Consider the following 21,350-nt stretch of genomic DNA (forward strand, 5'->3'; position numbering starts at 1 on the left):
AAATTAAAAAGATGGGAAAAATATATTAGACTTACCCAAAGATAGTTGGCCTCCATTTTTAATAACAGGCACAACAGAATTTACAGAATTCTAATCTACATGCTATTGGAAGGATACCAGAATCAATGGGAACAGGAGAAAGACATTGGAAACACCAGGAAACAAGGAAATTCAAAAGAAAACCAGGAAGCAGGAAATGTTGCAACATATTTGTGCAGGCATAGCCTGGCCTGTGTGTTGCCACAGCTGCCACGACTATCATTACCTCTATTGCTGCTACTGTGAGGATTCTGACTCTCAAAACTCCTGATTCCTTGGTTTACTCACTTACTGTTCAGAGTCCCAGGAGCTTCTGTCTAGCTAACTGAGTTTGTGCCTCATGCTGCCCCTGGCTGTTAGAAGAAGCTTGTAGGAAGGCTTGGATTCCATGGTGGAGGCAGGTGCTAGGAAGTGGTCTCTGGCCAAATGATTGAGGAGGAGAGGAAATTCACAGAAAGGAAATCAGGGAGACTTTATGAAGAATAATATATGAGAATTTTTTAAATGTCTGGAAAGATACAAACAATTAGAAGCAATTACCAGTGTGGAAGTGAAGGGATAGACTAAACAGTGTTTTAAAAATTCTATATACTTATATTCAGTCTTGCAATTTTTTAACGATGAAATTGCACCCAGGCATGGCTTGTGTATTTTTAAAAATAGTTTTAAAATTATACTTAAAAAAGAACTTTTGCCTTTAAGAGTGAGAATTATATACCCACAGCATTTTTAAACTTTCATGGAAATAATTGATGAAAAACTCGCTTCAGCAAAATTCAAGGGAGGAGAAATCTCCCTGGGACTGCAGAGATTTCACCGTTGGCTAATCTACTTTTTTTTTTTTCCTTGAAATGCGTTGGCTTCATCTACCTTTAGAAGTTCCTTCTGTTGAAAACTCTGGATGATTTTTCTCTCCCTCTGAAGCCAGCCAGATACTTTGTAGTCAAATAAATTGTCAGAAAAATTGCTGTATCTAGAGATTTTTCTGTAGTAAAAATGTGGCCACTGCCTTCTCAGAGTAGCTCATCATTTGAGATTATATTTAAAAATCCATAAAAAATAAAAGCTGCATTATATAAATTTTGAATTAACCATGCTCTTAGAGAAATTTTGTTTTATATATGTGCAGGACTGTTTGTATGAATGTGCATGCATGCATATATACATGTGTGTGTGTTAGTGATAGAGAAAAAGACAGAGACAAAGAGACAGACACAGGAAGGAAAGACTCACTCTAACTCTATAAGAACATTCTAGATATTTACACTGAAGGGAAATGACCTGGAGTATAAAAATGACTGAAATTTGTACCTTTACTTATCTAACAGTGAAACTTGCAACAGAAACTAAGAGGATCACATTTTGGAGGTCTCTTCTGTGATACCAGTGTACTCATTCACTGATAATTTGATGCATTCATTTATTGCTTTGGAAAATATGTATTAAGTGATTATTCTGTGGCAATTTTCCTGCTAGACAATGAGGACCCAGTACAGAGGAGAGATATGCAACTAACAAGGTAATTGATATAATGCAGTATAATGCATGCTAGGATGTCCAGATGCTTTGAGAACTGAGAGAAGACACAAATACTAAACTGTAGCAAAGATTTGATGGAGGAGAGTATTGGGGTCGATCAAAAAAAACAAACTAGAACTGAGTCTAAAGAGTGAAAACTAAAATAGAAGAAGAAAAGAGATTTTAAAGAACTGACAAGGTGAGATCTCATCGAGATTCTGAGGCAACTAGACAGAAGATTTTAGGGACATCATTGTTGTTAATAGGTAGGGAAGATTTATCCTTGAAGCATCCATGACTCTGAATTGAAGAGGATCTATAGTGGATATCTGCTCTTTTTACTGCCCAGAACTCCAGAGCTATTTACCGTTTTTTCCTGGGAACTATAATCTGAATTCCATTTAAGGAATTAGGTCATACACACACACACACACAGCATTCCTGAGGTGGAACACAGCTATCTTGGACCCACCATGAATATCCATCCTTTTAGCTACAGTAATTGGTCAAGTCTTGAGCATCAAATCTAATCAGAGCTAAAATAAACGTACTTGGAAACTCCTAGGAAAGAGATGTTCACTCTCTTCTGTTAGGCCTGAAACCTCAGAGAATGTTGGGGCTGGAGCTTCAGGCAACCTCTTGCTACCATGTGATGCGTGATGCTGAAGCCAATGTGACAGAAGGCAGAGTAAAGAGATGGAGAAAAACCAACTCCTAATTATATTTTCTGGGCCCTGAATCCAGTCTTGTTCTTTTATGTGAGCCAATAAATTCCCTTTTAGCCTAAGTAAGTTGGTTGTATTTGCTTTCACTTGCAACCAAGAATTCTAATTGATGCCATCCCCAAAGAGGAGACGTAGGGTGGGGAGGTGGAAAGGAAAAAACTAATATTTATTAAGCAACTATTTTGTCCCCACAATGTAAAGCTGGATGCTGCTATTTTCTTGTTTTTAAGTGAAGTCCACAATATTCTAGGAACCAAATTAAAGTTTCTTAGCACAAAGTTCTGCCTAACTGTAAATTCTATTCATTTTACATTATGTTGTGCTATCCGTTTGAGGTTTACTCTAGGCTGACATTTCTTTCATTGTGTTTTTGAAATGTTAATAGCATGATATGAAAGAAATCCTTAATATATAGAAAAATATTAAACATACTTATGTGTTGATATTGTATGTCTTTTGTAAATGGTCAAAGTATCTTATGAGAAGTCACCCACAGTGTGAACTAAGTATGGTTAAAAAAATTAAAAATTATGGTTAAATTATGCTTTGGTACATAGCCAACATATTATACAATATGCTGACCTATAGTTTTTATTTTAGATTTGGGTTTGTACTTCTAACTTTTGGAGGAGGGCAGCCCCGGTAGTGCAGCGGTTTAGCGCCGCCTGCAGCCCAGGGCATGATCCTGGAGATCCTGGATCGAGTCCCACCTCAGGCTCTCTGCATGGTGCCTGCTTCTCCGTCTGTGTCTCTGCCTCTCTCTCCCTCTCTCTCTCTCTCTCTCTCTGTGTCTCTATGAATAAATAAATAAAATCTTAAAAAAATAAAAAAAACTAACTTTTGGAGGAGGCATTATTCCATGTGTGTTGGCATTAGAGGTTCATACTACACGTGGATATGTGACTGAAAAAGAAAAGCTTTTAATAAAAAAACATAGACTTTAGGGAAACCTGGGTAGCCTAGTCTGTTAAGTGTCTTAATTTTGGTTCAGGTCATGATCTCAGAGTCATGGGCTCGAGTCTGCTTAAGATTCTCTCTCTCCCTTTCCCTCTGCCCCCCTACTTGCTCGCACTGTCTTCTTTAAAAATATATAAATAAAAATAAATAAATAAATAAAAAGCAAAATACCCAGATTTTAATAAAACAAGAAAGAAAATTAGAATGATTTTAAAGTAAATGTGATTAATGACAATTGTAAATTTCCAAGCAAAATTATGAGGTAAACTTTCCAAGATTAAATAAGTAAATATTTTGGCAGTTGCCATATAAGAGTTAAAACATTAGATTTGTGTTATTATCTTTGCTATAATATGCTTTTGAAAATAAGAATTTTATTATATCCTGGAATTAAAATAAAATATTAGAGTATACTTGATGCTGTGCTTAAAATTAAGAACTGACTCAGAAACATTATTCATATTATTTAATAACTATGAGAAATAAAAGGAAACAAAACCCTGTTCTCCTATAAAAGATGGATGTTTTTATATCATATTATATTATAAAAATGCACAATGAATTATTTGCTTTAGATATTTTAACTTTTTGTTATTAATTTAAGAATGATTTAATTTCATTAAAGATATTTTTGTTCAGTTATAGAATTTTTAAAATATATGAATAAATTCTGATTTTTTTTGCAGCCATTATTTCATCTGAGACCATTTTTGTTGTCTTCTAGAATATATTTTTATTTTCTGTGTACCTGTGGGTTTTACATGTGAGAGAAATTACATGACGGTTCTTTTAAATGCTAAAATGTGGGGAGGTCTTACAGAAAACTCTCTAGATGTTCATTGGTTCATCTTTTGTCATAGGGACACTTGAGTATCGTGGGATATGCTAACGTGCTGGTTGTCCTCACAGGCTATGTAAAAAGTAAATGGAACAAAGTCTTGCCTACTGGAATATTAATTTACAATATGTTGGTGCTTTATAAAGGAAGTTCTAGACAGGGCCAGTTTCATAGCTTGCAACCTCTGCAATTACTCAGGGCCCTGCACTTGATTTAATGCTCTGCTGTAACTGTCTTAAGATTCTTAATAATTTCTTATCATGGGACACTGCATTTTTCATTTCACACTTGGCCCCATTAACTAAGTAGCTGATTTTGCTTCTAGGGTTTGGGTATACGTATCAATGAAATGGAGGAAAAATTCTTGCTCTCATAAGACTTACATTTTAATAGGAGAGACATAAAATAAACAACATAACAAAGTATGAAATAAGCAACTAAGGGATGTATACTCAGGAGAAAAATGAGGAATGGAGTGGGGATAGAAAATATGTGTGTGTTGGAGGGTTGGATGGGTGAAGTTTGAAATTTTACACAAGTTAGTCAGAAAGTCCTCAATGAGAACGTGACAGTTAAATAATGACTTTGTGACCTTTCTCTTTCCTGACATCTTTCTCAATGTCTTACCTCCACAATGGTGATTCCTGTCTAGTCTGTGGGCAGAGAGGAGCTGAGCCCTACCAAGGATGTGCATCACAACAGTATCCTACCCAAAAGAGAACTAATAAAGTTACTTACCCCAAGACTCACTATTTAAAGTTCAGGGACAGCATTAGAAGAAAAAGAAATCAATCAACACAAAGAAAAATAACCCCGTTGCTCAGTACTCTAGATACTTGGGAGTTATCTGGAAATACAAATTCTAAGGAGAATGAGAAGAAGATGATCAGCATGATTAATTAATGGGAACTTTTTGCAAAGATGAGGAGAATGCCTGTGGGTGGCAATGGAAGGATGTGAGAGTGTACTTTATCCATAGGGGACCGCAGGAAGGGACATACACATATACAATCCCACCAATGAATAGTGTTTGGCAGACAAACCTCCTTCTCTGTCTCATTCTATTATCTCATCAGTTTACCTTCTCTTTGCCAACCTATGCTGCCCTGTTTCTGATGTAGCCTCTAGCTCTGTATTTTATCAAGCCCCAGTGCCCAGCACTATTTGATGATGACACATAGGATACTACAGTTTAAAATCCCTTATAGAGAAATCTGATTGGCCTAATTTGGGCCAAATGTCTCACTCTGACCAAGGAAGTTTTGGTTATTAAGATCAAGGTCAACACAGCCTTCTGGAAATGGTAGGTAAGATACGTTATTTAGGAAAGAGAATTTGCCTGCAAAGAATGCTGAAATTCCCTAGTTTAGTGTTTAAATCATTTTATGCTTTTTATTATATAAACTACCATAAAGGATTTTAAAACCTACTCAACAATTTGTAGTCTACACAGACTATATAGATATATGTAGAGAGAGGTAATATGAGCAATTGTTCTTTTCTTCAGTCATAAAAACTTGGAAACAAAATTTGATAAGCCAAGGATACCATGTTGTCGTGCAGTTATACAGATATATGTTCGCTGGAGACCAAGCTTTTCTTTTACATTGTTGAGTTCAACTGTTTACTAAATTCTGTAAGAAACAAAAATCAGTTTACATTTTAATATTTGTTATATAAGATAATTTTGTTTAATGTTTCCTTAGTTCCAAACTAAAAATAGATTATCAAATGACTTTTGAATAGGAACTTACATACTTATCTCAAACATTTCTCATAAGTACTAAGGCACTACAAATCTCTTTTTCCCAAAGGATGACAAATAGCTCAATTTCTTTCTGAGCAATTTTTATCCCCTTTTCTGAATGTTAAATTTAATATTCTTAAATTATATGCTACAATGATTTAATCTTGAACTATATCAACGGACACTTTGGTTACTTTATTTTATTCCTAAGAGTATTTGCTGTATTTACTTTATACTTAATAGAACATATACAAAGCCATACATATTGTATTGCCAACATTGAAAAACAGAGGGATAATAAGTCTGATAAGTTTGTAGACAGATATTTTGAATATACACTGTACTTAAAATTTTAATTCCCACAAGTTTTATATTTTAAGTCTATAAATATTTTCCTTTTAGGATTGACTTTAGAGTAAGAGGGAAGAAGTTCTTAAGATTATTTGTCTGTGCTATACTTTATTTCAAAACATTACTGTACATTCTCAACATTTCTTTACAATTTTATTCTTACAAATGGTATTAGGTATGTACTGCTCTGTGATAAATTGGCCCAAAACTGAGATGCTTAAAATAATAAATATCTATTATCTCAGAGTTTCTGTGGGTCAGGAGTTCAGGTGCAGCATGACTAGTTCCGTCTGACTCAAGGTCTCTTACATGCTACAATCAAGGTGTCAGCTGAGACTGCAGTCTCATCTCAAGTCTTGACTGGAGGAAGATCTGCTTCCAAGCTCAGGCATGTAGTAGTCCAAGCAACTCAAGATTTAGTCCCTCTTGGTTTCAGTTCTTCACTGGATGTTGGCCAGAGACCTTCCTTAATTCTTTGCCATGTGGGCCTCTCCAAGGGAAAGTTCACAGCATAGCAGTTTGCTTCCTATGAGAGAGTGAGAGGGAGAGAGAGAAAGAGAGAGTGAGGGAGAGAAGATAGAATCTAGAGTCTTTTTGTAACCTAATTTCAGTAGTGAAATACTATCACTTTTGCATTATATTCATATTAACTATATCTAGCCCATGTTTAAAGGGAAGGAAACATGAATAGCAGGAGGCAGAGATTATGTGAAACATTTAGAGGCTCCCTACCACACAAATCATTATAACAAGTGGTAAATATCTACTATTAGAGAAATTTTTAGGAGTTTTGTAGAAGTTTCAACTGCAGGATAGAGGAGTGACCGCCTACCTATGTAGTACACCTTTCCTGTGAAAGTCAGAAGCCCAGGGTTCGAAAGCTAGCTTTATCATCTGTGACCTTAGATGATTCATACTGTAAATCTTTCCAAAACCATAATAAGGCCAGATGAGGAGTTCTCAAAAACACAGCTGAGTATAGGAATGAGGTGCAGTAGCCAAGAACTGAACAGTGTATGGCAGAGGGAATCCAAAAGACAATCTCCAAATAAAATGGTGAGAACATTACCCTGATACTAAAGCCAGGCAGAAAACATACCAAGAAAAGAAAAATATGGGCCAATATCTCTGATGAATGTAAGTACAGAAATTTTCAGCACAATACTAGCAAATGGAATTCAGTAGCACGTTAAAAAGATCATATATCGTGACTAAGTAGGATTTATCCCTGAGATGCTAAAATCATTCAATAATCAATCAGTGGGATGCATTACATTAACATAATAAAGGATTAAAATCTCTAATTATCTCAATAAATAAAAAGCATTTAATAAAATTCGATACACTTTCATGATAAAAAACACTAAAAAAAAGAATAATAAAAGAAAATTAGCTAAAAAAATCAAGGCCTTACATGAAGAGCTCATAAGTAACATTATACTCAGTGGTAAAAGAATGAAATATTTTCTCTAAGATCAGAGCAAAGCAAGAATGCCCACCCTTTTCTCATTTGCTCAACACAGTACTAGAAATCCTAACTAGAGCAATTAGGCAAGAAAAATAAATGAAAGTTATCAAAATCAGAAAAGGAGAAGTAAAATCATCTCTGTAGATTACATGGACTAAAGATTCTGCATAAAAATGTTTGAACTAGTAAAATTCCACAAATTTGCAGGATAATTATGAACATATAGAGCTTAGTCACGTTTCTATACACTAAAAACAATCTGAAAATTAAATTTAAAAATTCCCATTTACGATAACATCAAAAAGAATAACTTAGGAATAAACTTACACAATGATGCAAAAGACTTGTACATTAAAAACAATGAAACATTGCAGAGATTAAGGAAGACACAAGTAAATGGAAAGGCATTTGTGTTCATGTTTTGAAAGATGTACTATTGTTTAAAATGTCTACTTTCCCAAAGCAATGTACTGATTCAATACAATCTCATCAAAATCCCAATGACATTTTCTTTCAGAAATAGAAAACAAAACCCTGAAATTCATATAGAACTAGAAAGTATTCTAAATAGTCAATCTTGAGAAAGAATAATAAAGCCAGAGGCTTCACATTTCCTGACTTCAAAACATGCTGTAAAGCTTTAGTAATCAGGAGTATAGTCCTGGCATAAGGACAGACATATAGAACAATGGAACAGAATATAGAACACAACAATAAATCCACACATTTATAGTGAAATGATCTTCAACAAAAGTGCCAACACTACACAATGGGGAAAAGATAATCTTTTCAACAAATGGTGCTAATAAAACTGGTTAACCACTTGCAAAAGAGTAAAATTGGACTTTTATCTCAAGTCATACACAAAAGTAAATTCAGGATGAATTAAAAACTCAAATGTAATATCTAAAACTATAAAGCTCCTAAAAGAACACTTTTAAAAGAGACTTTTTAAAAGAACACTTTTAAAAGAGAACACTCCTAAAAGAGAAAAACTTTATAACATTAATTTCAACGATGATTTCTTGGATATGACTCCAAAAGCACAGGAAATAATAGCAAAATAGACAAATGGGACTACATCAAACTAAAAAAACTTCTGTGCAGGAGATAACAATAGAATTAAAAGGCACCTAAAGAATGCGAGACAATGTTTGCAAACCATATGTCTCAGAGTGGGTTAATTTCCAAAATATATAAGGAACTTCTACAACTTAACAGCAAAAAAGCAAATAATCCAATTTAAAAATAGCCAAAAGACTTGAATAGATTTTTCTCTAAAGAAGGCGTATGGATAGTCAACAGGTATATGAAAAGATGCTATCACTAATCATGAGGACAATGCAAATCAAAATCAATATGAGATACCACTTCACACCTGTTAGGATGGCCAATATAAAACAAAAACAAAACCCAGAAAATAATAATTGTTGGTGTAGATATGGAGAAATTGGATCCCTGCACTCTGTTGGTATGAATATAAAATAGTGCAGTTTCTACCCAAAACACTCTGGAGGTTCTTCAAAAAATTAAAAATAGAACCAGCATATAATCCAGAAATCCTACTTCTGTATATTTATCCAAAAGAATTAAAAGCAGACTCTCAAATATATATTTGCATTTCCATGTTCATCACATTATTTACAATAACTAGTGTTTGAAAACAACCTCAGTGTCCATCCATGGGTGAAAAGATAAAGAAAAATTGGCTTATGCATAATAATGGAATAGTATTCAGCTTTTAAAAAGAAGGAAATATTGTCATAAGCAACAACCTGAATAAAAATCTTTTGACATTATGCTAAATGAAATATGCCAGTCAGTCACAGAAGGACAAATACTGAATAATTCTATTTATATGAGATATCTAAAATAGTCAAACTCACAGAAGCCAGAAGAAGAATGGTGGTCACCAGAGGCTGGAGGGAGGAATGAATGGAAGGCTCCTGTTCAAGGGATATAAAGTTGCATCATACAAGATGAAAAAGCTCTAGAGATCTGCTGTACAACAATGTGCATGTAGTTAGCAATACTATACATTACACTTAAAATTTTGTTAAGAGGGTAGATTTCATGTTACATGTCCTTTAACACAATTAAAAAAATAAGAATAAAGTAGATTATAAGTAATTGATAAATTAATTAAAAAGTTCCTGATAGGACTGACATAGTGATGAAGATAAATTATTTCCCAAACAAAAATCATAAAAGTGATAATGAAATCAGATGCTCTGGGGAAAACAATAAAAACTTATAGAAATTTATGGTCCAAATGTTAAGTAAATTGAACTAAAATAGTGCAAAATTTGAAAAAAAATACGAAGTATAGAAAAATCTATATATTAGATTTCACCTATACATTCTAATATTTAGGTTTCATTTATATATTAGAATCATTCTCCTTTGATTTGCTTGAGAATCCTGCTATTAGACCTCTTGTAAAGGAACTAAATATTAACTTACTGAATGTATACCAAAATCTATTTGTAGCCATTGCTATTATTTGTTGATTTTTTTCAACCTACTTATTTAAGTTATGGACTAAACAGAAAAGACAGTGTCATGGAACAGAAATTAGATTGTTTAACTTTGATAGTGTAAAAGTTGATTTTCAGCAGACATGTTGAAAAGTTGAAGGGGAAAGACGAGGTGTAGAGAAACTTAGAAGCTTACTATTTCTAATATGGGGTATAATGAAAAGATGCTGTCTAAAGTTGTGGAAATATGAATGGTTGGAGTTGGTGGTGTCAGATGCAAGAGAGCACAGGTGCTAACTTTGCAATGTTAGGGTAAATCAGATTAGAGTATGGTATAATTATAATCTGTGACCTGCAAATTCTTTCTTCCTCCTCCTCTTCTCCTCTCCTCCCTTATCTCTTTCTCATTCTCTTTCTTCTTCTCCACTTCCTTCTGTAGGCAAAACAAATCTTGTTCATGCTCTGGGAGTTTATGGTCTCTGGTTTAAGTATGTGTTGAAACTTTCTGGTCAGTGTTGAATCTCTTCCCTTACCCAAAGAAGGGCAAGGATGTCTGACACTTTTTATTCTGTTTTTGCATAGTCTGTCTACTGTTTCCTTTAACATTTGCACATTTGAATTCCAAAGCACAGCTCTCGCCAGTTAAAAGCAATAGTTTTAGTCTTGGTTATGATGAAATCTGAAGCCAATAATTTGTCTTTTTTTTGTTGTTCTCTCCATGTTCTTTTATATTTTTCCTTATGAAATGAATATCCCAAAAGAAATGAGTAACACTCAGTAGTCAGAGAGAAGGGGGAAAGACAGCAAATGGTTTTGAGACACAAGCACAATAGATAATATTTACAAGGTTATGCAACTAAATTTATGATAGAAAGATGAACCAATTGAGAAAATAAAATAATAAAAATAACTGAGATAAAACTAGAAACAGGGGTAGGTTTTTATGAGTAAATCTTTGTCTTTATTGTGTGGTCATCAGTTGATAATGTATTAAATTATTACTTGATTTTTAATATTAATATTTAAAGTAAAGGAGGTAATAACTAGAATTTTTAAAAATGAAATAATGTATTTAGAAAATTTTACTTCATGAAAGTGATACAGGAAGGGGAAGCATGAATTAGGTAACTGCTACTTTTCATTACAAACATTTATTATATTTATATTTTTAGGATATATACATGTATTACTTGGGAGAATTTTAATATTTTGGAGAACAGATAAAAGCCACTGGCAGTTTGAATAAATAGGTCTATGGAGACACAATCAAATACATCTTAAAGAGAATATTGTCCCTTTTTGGGGAAAAAAAAAAACAGATAAAGAGTATTTTGGGTTTGCAAAAAGTAGCAAAGCCAAGACAAGAATAGAATATAGAGACATGAAAAGTGAAGAGTTAAGTTGCTCTGCATAATCAGAGAAGCTATGTTCATTAGGAGCAAATTTTTTTTTCTATGAGTGTAGATGGTGTGCAGAGAGGAGATTCGATGGGAAGAAAACAGTCTGAAAGATTTGGTCTTAATGCAATGGTAGCATGATAGGAGCAAAGGGGGCTGGAGGAGAGCTAGTAAGTAATTCTCTATGATGAACTGAAATTTAAGAACACTGAAGACTGATATTATTTTTTGTCTTTCTCATTATATTTATTCCTGTGTCTGTAAGAAGTCTTACATTGGACGACAACTCTCTTTTGCGTTCAATCTCACTTTAGGATAGTGAATGGAATTGTGGACAATGTGCTGGGCTTCTCTCTGCAGTTTATATGATTCCAGAAAGTGACTAGCAGCAAATTGAACATATTTATGGTGGAGCAGAGAGATATGGAAGTGAAACAACTGAGAATAGTGAATGAATGAAAAAATCATGTTTTCTTCAATACACTAATTGAAATTATTAAAGTTAGTGGATCTGTGGCTATGAACCCAGGTTACACTTGCTTACAGAATTAAAATGAGACTGAATTATTTTCAAGACAATCACTTCACTACTAATTGCTATGGTTAATTCTATAAAGCAGGCATTAAAGTAGACTCCGTTATGTGGTCCTATATGCATAGAATGGATAGTTCTTCAACTTAGGCCTTTCTTTCTTTTTTTCTTTCTTCCTTACTTCCTTCTTTCTTTCTTTTCTTCCTTCCTTTCTTCTTTCTTCCTTCTTTTCTGTCTTTCATCAATGTGTGTTTTCTCTAAAGTTTTTCACAAATACTTTCTATACAGCCCTCCCTTTGGACTTGTCAGAATTTTGAGATCTGTCCCCTCTGGACTTGGCCAGCTCTCGCTCTCTCTCTCTCTCTCTTTTTTTTTTTTAAGGTTTTATTTATTTATTCATGAGAGAGAGAGAGAAAGAGGCAGAGACACAGACAGAGGGAGAAGCAGGCTCCATGCAAGGAGCCTGACGTGCGACTTGATCCCGGGTCTCCAGGATCAGACCCTGGGCTGAAGGCGGTGCTAAACTGCTGAACCACCCGGGCTGCCCTTCCAGCTCTCTTTGGAGGGGAGTTTCCTCCTGGCTTTGGTTGAGGGGAGTTTCCTCCTGGCTTTGGTCAGCTTCTGTTTCTGAGTACTTTTGTCTTTGAAAAAGCTCCTTTATAATGTAGTCATCTCTCTCAAACTCAGTGTCCAGGGATCCCTGGGTGGCGCAGCGGTTTGGCGCCTGCCTTTGGCCCAGGGTGCGATCCTGGAGACCCAGGATCGAATCCCACATCGGGCTCCCGGTGCATGGAGCCTGCTTCTCCCTCTGCCTGTGTCTCTGCCTCTCTCTCTCTCTCTCTCTCTCTGTGACTATCATAAATAAATAAAAAAATTAAAAAAAAAAACTCAGTGTCCAAACATGAAATTCAATAGTCATTTTATGACAGAGATATTTTTTTCTTAATGTCAGAAATTTTTTCTCCTTTCATTCCATTACTTAATATTTTTTATTGATCTAATTGCTTCACTCTATCTTCGGGGTACTGCTTCCATCTGACTAGGATGCAGTCTTTGTCCTAAAGCTGTATATAGTCTATTAAAATTAAGCCTATTACCAAGATAGCATTTGATTTGAGGCACAGTCTGTTGTCAACAGAGTATACAGAACTCTGGTTTGATGATAAGGATAATTTTGGATAAAAACAACTCAAGAGATGTTGAATCAAGAGACCTTAATTTAAGTCCTGGCTGCCTTTCTGACATCACATGATATCAAACAAAATCTTGGTTACATTTCCTAGAGTCTAATTGACCTTAGATCTAATTTTATGTGTTTGATAGGTTTTTATTTTATTGAGGAAAGGGTTTTTCCTTTTTTTATATTTTGTAGAAAATAGCATATATAATATCTGTTTGAAGAATTTGTTTAATTATGTATCTTATGCATATTTGAGGATTTGCTCAAATATATTTTAATAATTATTGTATATTATGATTATTAGTAACATCTCTGCAACCGGTTTCTTAGTTTCTACACTTGATTTTGAACTGTAGAACAATAATTCTTTATGCATGATCAGGGAAGTGATATAAGACTGGTACTATTCACAGCTCATACTACTCTATAAATTTGATGCAAGCCTAACAGTATATGTGATTCCTTATTTAAATCCATACCATATTTATATTATCAACTTTTCTTTCTTTGATTTTTGGCCAAGGACAGTTTTGTGGTAGTACTTGGCTATTCTCCATAAATTTGGATTTAAAGTCCAGGAAAAGATTCCAGCAAATTTATGGAATAGTAAGCATGTATGTTTATCTCTGATTTTTCCACAAACCCACCACAATGAGGTTTCAAACTGCAGGGATCAAGGGAAGGGGCAATGAAAGCACATGAAAGGTGATAACAAAATTCTAAATGATGTAAAGGATTTGGATGAATGATAACTGACTTAGCAAATCACAGAAAGCTGAAAACTAAGTGCCTTGCCAGGAAGCAAGCTAATTTTCAGAGCAAAACTCTGGAAAAGCTGAGGAAATTGGAGACAAGAGATCCTCTGAAGATAGCTGGTGTAAGAGAGATCAGAAATTTTAAAAATAGGTTAAAAATATATAATTACACCTTTCGTGTCTCCTCACTCAAATGAGCTAAAGACCACTGTTGTACTTTATGGAAAGATTGACATAGAATTACTTTGGTCTTGAAGATAATTAGGCAAAGCTGAGAGCAACAGAGTTGTAGTGCAATGGGTAGATTAAGTAGAGATCTACATAATGAATAGTAATGCTCTAACTCACCTCAATCTGTTTAGCTTCACATTTCTGGTAGCCAACTTAAATCACTGAAGGAGTCTGGATGATTTTTCTCAGAGGATAAGACCAGTTTATAACGAAGACCTATAGATACTAACATTAGAAAGTCCCAAATTGATTTGGCTGGGTGTTGGCCCCATTACTTACAGTGATCTTTTCCTTTGATAAGCCTCACCATTCACATAGAGGTTCTAATGAGCTTTTTAGAGATTCATTCCTAAATATGAACAAGCATCACCAAGGTCTTTAATGACATACCTTGTAGCATTCACTATGCTCTTAATGAGTTCCTACTTTGTGCTAGGCATATTATGGGTACTGCAGATACAGAAAAGAATAAAACAGATGAAAATTCCAGTCTTTACAGAGCTTAATTTCTGGTAGGCAAAGATAGGCAAAAAGAGAATTTAGTCATTAAATAGTATAGTATGTATATTTTTATGAATTTTACAAAAGAGTTAATAGGGACAATTCAGGAAACAGAACATGCCTTTAAATCCTTAGAGAAATAAGACAAGATACTGCATATGTTTCATAAGAATAGGATTCTGTACTTTAAAAGGGGGAGGGAATTCCACAGGAGAAAGAAATACAGAAAATTAACAAATAGCAGAAATACTTTTAAATTGATAGAAAATTTGGAAACTTGGAAGATAAAGTTTAGTAAATCTCCAAGAAAGTAGAACACAGAAATGTGTAGAGAAAAAAGAAAGGAGAATAATATTAGAGAATCTGTCCAAGAATGGAAGCATCAAAAGAATAAGAATTCCAGAAGGAAGAAAGAGAAAAATTTTTAAAAAGAAAAAATTATCAAGGAAATAATACAAGAAAATTGTCCAGTACTGAAGGATATAATTTTACAGATTAAAAAGTCCAGCTCATTGTTCACTATTTTTTATATAAAAATCCTTCCTTCAAGGATAATTTTCCCTCCTTTCAATGTATATTCTTTAGACGTTCTGATTTCTTTTCTGAAAATACTTTTATTTTATTTTCATTCTTGAACAATAGTGATTATAAAATTACATTTCCCACTATCAACACTGTGAAGACATTATTTCATAGTGTTCTAGATGCTATTGTTGATTTTAATACATTGTTCCCTAATTTTCATTTTTCAATAGTTATTTTTCTGTAATTTAAGTTTTAATTAATTTCTACAGTGTCAGGAAAATACACAGTTTATTAAGCTTTAAAAGTGTGAGGTTCATCTAAATTAATTCTCTAATTGCTCTAATTGTCTATTTGATAAATGTTTCACAGTCAGTTGAAAAAAATGTACATTCTGCGGGATCCCTGAGTGGCTCAGCGGTTTGGTGCCTACCTTCCACCCAGGGCGTGATCCTGGATACCTGGCTCCCTGTGTGGAGCCTGCTTCTTCCTCTGCCTATGTCTCTTTCTCTCTCTCTCTCTCTAAAAATAAATAAAATCTTTTTTAAAAATGTACATTCTGCAGTTATTGGATGCAGTATTTAGGGATGCCAATTAGGTGAAGTTGGTTAATAGTATTGTTCAAAACTTTTGTATCCTTATTTTATTTCATCTGTCTGTTCTGTCAGTTACTGAGAGTTATTGAGATATGTATGTTAAAATCTCTAAGATTTTGGATTGTGTCTCTTTTTAATTCTATTGACTTTTAATTTATATAATTTAAAGCTGTTTTCAAGTGCAAATTTAGAATTGTAATATATTTCTGCTGATTCAATTTCATAATTATAAAACATACAACTTAGTAAGTCTTGTTTTAAAGTCTACTTTGATATTAACATATTCACAGAAGCTTTCTTCTAAATAATGTCTTTATGGCATAACTTTCCCATAAGTTACCTTTCAACCTGTCTATATATTTAAAAAGTATTTCTTGTAAATGGCATATAGATATATCTTTAAAAAAAACTCTAGTGTGGCAGATCTTGTCTTTTTATTGTAGTATTTAGTCAATATATGTTCAATGCAATTACTGGTATAGTTCGGATTTGGTCTAACCATCTTATTTTTTTAATATCTCTTTTTTTTCCCTTTGCTCATTTGTTTTGTTTCTTAAATTCCACATGAATGAAACATATGGTATTTGTCTTTTTCTGACTGACTTATTTCACTAGCATTATACTCTAGCTCTATCCATGTCATTGCAAATGGCAAGATTTCATTCTTTTTATTGCTGAGTAATATTCCATTATATGTATATATTACATATATATGTATATATATTATATATATATATACACACACACACATATATATATATGTCTCACACTTTATCCATTCATCATTTGAGGGACACTTGGGCTCTCTCCATAATTCAGCTATTGTTGATAATGCTGCTGTAAATATCAGGGTACATGTATTCCTTTGAATTAGTATTTTTGTATCCTTCAGGTAAATACATAGTAGTGCAATTGCTGGGTCATAAGGTAGTTATATTTTTAACTATTTGAGGAACCACCATACTGTTTTCCAGAATGGCTGCACCAGTTTGCATTCCCACCCACAGTGTGAGAGGATTCCCCCTCCTCCACATCCTCATCTACACCTGTTGTTTCTTATGTTGTTGATTTTAGCCATTCTGCTGTGTGTGAGGTGATATCTTATTGTAGTTTTGATTTGTATTTCTTTGATGATCAGTGATATTGAGCATCTTTTTAAATAAGATTTTGTTTGCTTGTTTGTTTATTTATTTGTTTATTTTAGAGAGAGAGAGAGAACATGAATGGAGGGAGGGACAGAAGGGGAGGGAGGGAATCTCAAAGAGACTCCTTGCTGAATGCAGAGCCTGATACAGGGTTCAATCTCACGACCCTGAGATCATGATCTGAGTTGAAACCAAGTTGGATGCTTAACCAGTTGAGCCACCCAGATGCTCCATGGGCATCCTTTCATGTGTTATATTTTTTATCCATATTTGATACATATTTATTTCAGTCAGAAACTGTGATACCAGCTATACTATTGTGTTTACTAATGAAATCTCTTACTTTATAGGTTTTTTTCCTTCTTAACAACTTTACTGAGATATGATTGATATACAATAAACATATATATTTAAATTGTTCAATTTTGGGGCACCGGGGTGGTTCAGTCAGTTAAGTGTCTGCCTTTAGCTCAGGTCATGATCCCAGGGTCCTAGGATCGAGCCCTACCTATATCAGGCTCACTGCTCAACGGAGAGCTTGCTTCTCCCTCTCCCTCTGCCTGCCACTCCCCCTACTTGTGTTCTCTCTCTCTCTCTCTGTCAAATAAATAAATAAAGTCTTTAAAAATAATAATAAAAAATTAATTGTACAATTTGATGTTTTCTAACATGTGATTATACTGAGAAGCATTCATTGAAATCAATACAATGAGCATAATTATTACTCCTCAAAGCTTCCTTTTGTCTGTAATTTCTCCTTCCTAAAACAATTACTGATCTGCTTTCTAATTATAAATGAGTTTGAATTTTATAGAATTTTATATAAATGCAACCATACTATAAGTACTCATACTGATATGTTATCTTTCACTTGTATCATTATTTTGAATTTCATGTAGTTGTTGTATATGTCTATATATCCTTTCTTTTTATTACTAAGTACTGTTCCATCATATATAAATGCCATAATTTATTAAGTCCTTTAAAAATTGTTTAAATTCAAATTATAGTTCATGGCACACACACACACACACACACACACACACACACACACACAGACAACTTAGGACTATACCTGGCATTGCTTTCTAAAGTTTCAGAGAATATTTCCTTTTAAAAAGCTTATAATTCATCATTTTGAGATGAAATTTCTGGTACAGCATATCTACAGTATTTTAATTATATTGATCATTTCCAGGTTGATATTTTTTATGTGCTGTGTCGTGGCTTGAGAAATAATCACATGGAAGGCATTATGAGCTACTTTTGCCTGAAACATCTAAAAAAGTAATGTGGGTATAATACTACCCTCTAAAATATTGAGCCATTTAATTTTAACAGATGCAGTTTTTTTCTTTTTCTACAGGAAATCTCTTCTGAAAACTCTGGAACTGGAAAATACTTTGAAAACAAAATGAGTGAAACTTTAAAAATGTTTCTCACTACAGCTGAATAAGACTATTTTTAAAAGATTGAAAATAGGATGATACATTTAAAATTCAACAAGTGTTAACAAATGGATTCTATATTTATATACCCAGATGATCTGAGGTATAATAAGGTTATAAAAGCTGTGATATGTTTGAGAAACTGCAGTATCAATTGTATTATCTACTATTTAGGAGTATGTGGAGTTAATCAAATTATGTGTTCATTGTGAATGAAGCCATCCATTAAAAGAATCTCTGTAGCATCACCATAAGAAGAAACACACATTCATTTTTTTTCTCTTTTAACCACACTGCACTAGTTAAAATTTTAATGTAGTCAGAGGATTATGTTCTGTGATGTAATAATCATTAGATCCTATGACAATGGCATATTTTAAAAGTAAACCTCTGTTCTACATGGCTGTTACATTCAATAAGAAAATATAGTATTATAAAAATTATAAAACATTAGTGCAAGTAAAAGTTAGTATTTATTTGTTGCAAACAAGCAAAGTTGAATATAACTATTTTAAGCAGAATGTAATGTATTGGTAACAGATGGAATGTTTTAGCATTTGAAAGATAGCAAGTGTGAATGAACTAAGGATGCTCTTAGGGTACATTTAGTTCTACTAAATGTATAGTTACAGAAATATGAGATACTTAGGGCTAGATGTAGGATATCTCATTGGAAAAAGTGCCTAACAGAAAGAGCCTTATTTTAAGTCCTTCTAAGAGTAAGAATTAACATTGTTGAATCAGGAAGGATCTTACTGAAAATGAATAACTGGAGGAGTGCTTAATAAAGTAACTATTTCCAAAGATGTGGACTCTTTACAAAAGGCTTGTATCATCTAATAGGTGCTATTAAAGGTGACAATCCCCAGAACCTTATAGAGAGAACTGCCTTGAGATGAACTGTAACTTCAATAAGGGATCAAATCAACCTATGAGGCTCCAGAGAGAAGGAGTCAGGAGAATAAGCCTGACCTCTCTTCTCACTTTTTCTTCACTCCAGACTCCTACTGGTAGCCAAAGTCAAGGGAGGCCACTAATAAAGTCAATACAGGTAAACATGCTGAAGGGAGAGCAGAGGAGAGAAAGATGGAGAATGTCCTGAGTTGGAGGAGATATCCAGCACAGTTTTGAAGCTTGGAGAATTATCCTTGCTTATCTCTTACATATAACTCTCTGGTCTAGGTAAATCTGTCTTTTTAAAGTATGAGTTAGAGGAAAGAAATATGGTCTGCCTAGGTACAGAGAAAACATAGAAAAGTAAGAAAAACAGCAGCATACATACCTTACATATGTATGAAGATTCAGAGTAAAATCTTTCCAAAATTTACATTAAAAAGCAAGATAAACACCCAATCTGTGTTAAAAACAAAACACAAATATGAAGTAATCATTGCTATTAAGGAAAACGAAATGCAAAAGTATAGAAACTCAGAAAAAAAGATGCCTAGTTAATACAGAATACTAAAAATGGAACTGATAGATTTAGAAAAAAAAAGCAACAAGCAAATTATTTAGGAAATAAACACTATATTTCAAGAAACCCAAAGGAGAATAGACACTATGGAGACGTCAGTAAGTCATTGAGACTAGTATAATAAAAGTGAAGAAAATGAAGCAAAAGTAAGAAAAAAAATAGTATTTAGAGAGAAAATAATGCACATGCAAAAGAGATACAACACACCTATAACTGGAGTCATTGATCAATAAAACTAAAACCATGAGCCTTGACATAGGTAGATGATTGATAGATAAATAGATGATATTGAGAGATATAAGTAGATAGCTAGAAAGATACAGAGGCAAACATGTCTTTCTTCAAGGTTCTGGTAACTTTTCTTTCTCTTTTTTCCTTCAGGCCTTGGGGTCCATAGTGGCCTACTGTTACTACCACTTGGATACTTCAGCACCCCTTGTAGTTTCCTTAAATATTATAAATGTCTTTTAAAAATAGTATTTTTATTAAACTTTTCTTGCAGTCTTCTTGATTGATATATCTCCCAAATTTGTATCTTTAGCTATAACTTCTCTCAGGGACCCCAGCTTTGTAAACTAAAGATTCACTTGATATTTCCTCTTGGAAGTCATTTTGGAAACACCTCAAAATCAGGACACACAAAACTGAACTTCTGGAATTCCCCCAGACACCACCTCTTCCACAGTCTTCCCCATGTTAATTAATGGCAACTTCATCTGTGGAGTTGCTAAGCCAAAATCATTCTCTTAATCCTCGTTCCTAATACTTATCAGACATACCATTGGATTATATTTAAAATACATCCAGAATATGATAATTTCTTACCTCCTTCACTACCAATTCCCTGAGCTAAGATGTACAAAACACGCACAGAGAAAACTGCAGAACTTTACATACAAGTCATTAAAGATGAAAATAATTAAGGGACCAATATGCATGTTTTTAGATTAGAAGACTCAATATTATCAAACATAGTCTATATAACATATAGATTCAAAATAATCATGATAAGGTCCCCATTCTTAAAAAAATTTATTTATTTTATAGAGAAAAGGAGAGAGAGTGCTTAAGCAGGGGGGAGGGCAGAGAGGGAGGGAGAGAGAATTTTTAAGTTTTTTTAAAGATTATTTATTTTAGAGAGAGAGACAACATGTCTGCACAAGCTGGGGGAGGGGTAGAGGGAAAGAATCTCAAACAGCATCCACACTGAGCATGAAACCCCACACAGGGCTCCAGACCTAGGGTTCAATCTCACTATCCCGAGATCATGGACCTGACTGAAACCAAGAGTTGGATGTTTAACTGACTGAGTCACCCAGGTGCCCCAGATTCCCATCTTTTGGGAAATAGAAAATTACAAGCAGATTCTAAATTTTATATAAGAAGCAAAGGGCTGATTATAGCCTACATACTCCTAGAAAGGAAGAATAGAATAGTAGGTAAAACTTA

The 21,350-nt window shown here is 33.8% G+C and overlaps 2 long non-coding RNA genes across 12 annotated transcripts in view; one reads left to right on the forward strand and one right to left on the reverse strand.

Annotated features, from left to right (window-relative positions):
* Positions 1–21,350, forward strand: part of LOC112662020 (uncharacterized) — a 162,021-nt gene that overhangs the window by 116,437 nt on the left and 24,234 nt on the right. Inside the window, exon 5 of one of the 11 annotated variants that reach the window (XR_003138174.3) lies at positions 18,346–20,968. The exons of the other annotated variants lie outside the window; for them this stretch is intronic. This is a non-coding gene — a long non-coding RNA (uncharacterized LOC112662020). Of the gene's footprint in view, positions 1–18,345; positions 20,969–21,350 lie in introns of those variants that run through there. 11 annotated transcript variants of the gene reach the window in all.
* The window catches only part of LOC112662019 (uncharacterized), a 68,914-nt gene continuing 53,562 nt past the window's right edge, over positions 5,999–21,350 (reverse strand). The window contains exons 6-7 of the long non-coding RNA XR_007401867.1: positions 9,530–9,589; positions 5,999–6,701 (exon numbers count right to left, since the gene is read on the reverse strand). This is a non-coding gene — a long non-coding RNA (uncharacterized LOC112662019). The remainder of the gene's footprint in view (positions 6,702–9,529; positions 9,590–21,350) is intronic.

Source organism: Canis lupus, chromosome 13, assembly GCF_003254725.2.
Source record: "Canis lupus dingo isolate Sandy chromosome 13, ASM325472v2, whole genome shotgun sequence".
NCBI lineage: Eukaryota > Metazoa > Chordata > Mammalia > Carnivora > Canidae > Canis > Canis lupus.